Source organism: Zootoca vivipara, chromosome 3 (genome assembly GCF_963506605.1).
Source record: "Zootoca vivipara chromosome 3, rZooViv1.1, whole genome shotgun sequence".
In the NCBI taxonomy this organism is placed as follows: domain Eukaryota; kingdom Metazoa; phylum Chordata; class Lepidosauria; order Squamata; family Lacertidae; genus Zootoca; species Zootoca vivipara.
The window spans coordinates 118,328,786-118,331,770 of record NC_083278.1 but is presented as its reverse complement, the minus strand read 5'-3'; the positions used below and the strand labels follow the sequence as shown (position 1 = coordinate 118,331,770).

At 48.1% G+C, this 2,985-nt stretch overlaps 1 long non-coding RNA gene across 1 annotated transcript; it reads left to right on the top strand.

Moving 5' to 3' along the window:
- On the top strand, nt 1-2,412 carry LOC118083236 (uncharacterized). Its single transcript, XR_004692347.2, has 3 exons — nt 1-147; nt 787-912; nt 2,096-2,412. It is a non-coding gene; the product is annotated as an uncharacterized LOC118083236 (long non-coding RNA).
- Nucleotides 2,413-2,985: the final 573 nt, after the last annotated feature.

Here is a 2,985-nt window from a genome sequence, read left to right as displayed (position 1 = left end):
ACCCATAAGTAGAGGGACCCCTCCTTCCCCAGTCAACTGCTCTTCCACTTGGCTTCTGGTACCTCCAGGATTCCCACCAACCTCCAGCCATGAAGATCTTCTGCCTCCTCTCTCTCACCTTCCTCTTCTTGATGCTGCTGGCTCCAGGTAAGGCCATCTTCTCAGATGCTTCTTCTCTGAGCAGCTCCACAGCTCTCAGCTTTATTCATGTTAAACCTGCCTCTGAACACCACTTGCTATGGCTCCCCAAGAGGTGGGATCTTGCCCCATGTCCTCCTGGAGAGTTTCCCAAATGGGGCTTTTGGTTGGACACTGTGAGAAGAGGATGCTGGTCTGGATGGGCCCCCTTTGGCCAGATCCTTCAGTCTGGCTCTTCTTATTACCTCATTTATAGGATCCACAGAAGCTCTTGCATTCAAATCTGTAATAATGCGCTTCAGCACACTCAGCTTTGCGGTGGGTAAAAGAACAGGCAAATTTCCTTGGCAAGGGGGCTACTGTCTCCCAGTTTGCCAGTGGCCGCCCAGGGAAGCCAGTGACTCTGACGCAACCTTCCTTACCACCTTGGCTCAGACCCTGTCCTGCAGGTGCAGGGAGGCAGAAATAAGGACTGGCTCTCTGCTCCAGCCCTGCATTCTTCCTGCACCAGCTTTCCCCAACCTGGTGCCCTCCAGGTGTCCAGGCCAACAGGGCCATTGTGGAAGAAGTTGTGGAAGGTGTAGAAGGTCAGTCCTGAGAGACAGAGCCTTCAAAGTCTTTTTCTTCTTCTTCTTCCTCCTCCTCCAGATTTCACAAGAGCCCAAAATTGTGATCAGAGATGTCGACGGCAGAGTGGGAGACTGCAAGCAAGGTGCTATCCACCCCAAAGGCAACTTTTTAAGTGTGGTGGCCAAGCCTGTTGCCGCCGTTAAGGTGAGTTAAATCAAATGTTAGTTTTCCTTGAAAATTAGTCAATAGTGTCTCATGATCCCAATGCATGAGACTCATCACTCTGTTTCCCCCCCCCCCAGCCCAGCCCTCTCTTATTCCCTTTACAGTCACTGTGAGGGGGAACAATCTTAGCCTGTGCACAGGGGGTTGAAGACCCTTTCCTCTCCCCTTGCTGCCCCCATGAAAGCTCTCTGGCCCCTCAGCCACATCTCCCCTTAGCCTGGGAAGGAATGCCTCCAATTGGCTCAAAGAACTGCTCTTCCTGGCATGAGAGGGTAGGGGCTCAGTCGCTGACCCTCCTCAAATAGTAAAGTCAACTTGTATCACAGAATTGTAGAGTTGTAATGTACCTCCCAGTGGCTGGAAGGGAAAGAGTTAAATGCACACCAACGCAGACACACAGGATCTTGTCAAATGTGTCCTCTCCTGTGGTTGCTGTTTGTAAAAACAAGAAGGAAAAAGAACCACATTAAGAAAAATGTATGTGTGGTAGCAAAGCCCCACTCAATCTCCCCACAGTGCATAAATGAAATACTCAGAAGTCTCCCTTACAATCGTAGAATAGAAATGTAGTATTGGGAGGGACCTAAGGGGTCATCTAATCCAGTACGTTTCCAAGCACAATTCAAAGTCTTGGTGCTAACCTTTAAAGCACTAAACGGTCTCGGTCCTGTATACCTGAAGGAGCATCTCCACCCCCATTGTTTAGCCCGGACACTGAGATCCAGTGCTGAGGGCCTTCTGGTGGTTCCCTCACTGCGAGAAGCAAAGCTACAGGGAACCAGGCAGAGGGCCTTTTCGGTAGTGGCGCCCGCCCTGTGGAACGCCCTCCCATCGGAGGTCAAGGAGATAAACAACTACCTGACATTTAGAAAACACCTAAAGGCAGCCTTGTTTAGGAAAGTTTTTAATCTGTGATATTTTAATGTATTTTAGTATTGTTGGAAGCTGCCCAGAGAGGTGGGGGAAACCCAGCCAGATGGGTGGGGTATAAATAAATAAATAAATAAATAAATAAATAAATAACCCTCTGCAAAACAGACCCTCTGTGTGCAATTTGGACTCTGACAACAGTCAGCTCTTCTGTCTCCCAGTTGGAATCACTGCTTTGGGTTTTCAGAACCACCACCAACACCCATATTAACAGTTTCTCCTCCTCTCACAGGCGTGTTTCTCTACAGATCTCCTGTGCAAGACCTCTGGTGAAAGGAAGACCTCCCTGCTCTCCTCTGATGTGCAGCTGCCTCGACTAGACCCCCCATCTCTGCTGGGGAAGAAACCGCTTTGCTTGATGCTGCTGAAAGCGATTCTGGGAAGGAGTCAAGAGGGAGCCATCCTGTCTCCCTGTCTACTCATGAGTAAGCCCCACTGTAGCCAGTGGGTCCCGACTCATGAGTAAGAGGGATCAGGATTGGAGCTCGTAATTGCTTTGCCTGAAAAATGCTTTAGCTTCTTCTTTTTAATAAATGCAAGCATTGGAAACCTTTGTCTTGGTTCATGTTGTGATAACGTGTGATGGGTTGAGGGGATTTTTTGGTCAGACTCTGAGACCCTTTTCCTCTCTCTGTCAGTCTGTGGTGCTATCCAGATTTTGTGGTTGCTTTTCAAGCCTTGGCTTTGCACAAGGGCATTTCTCAAATTGCAGGCAGGCACCTCTCCCAGGAGTCTCCCCTGCCCCTCCTCCTGCCCCTTTCTCTGGGTCTCCCCCCAACTGTCCTGCTTCCTTGGGCAGCTGCACAGAGAAGGATGTTTCACAAACAGGAATGGATCAGAGCTGAAATATTATTATTATTATTATTATTATTATTATTATTATTATTATTATTAAATTGGGAAAGGAGTACGACAAGGTTGTATATTGTCTCCCTGCTTATTTAACTTATATGCAGAATTCATCATGCGAAAGGCTGGACTAGATGAATCCCAAGCAGGAATTAAGATTGCCGGAAGAAATATCAACAACCTCAGATATGCAGATGACACAACCTTGATGGCAGAAAGTGAGGAGGAATTAAAGAACCTTTTAATGAGGGTGAAAGAGGAGAGCGCAAAATA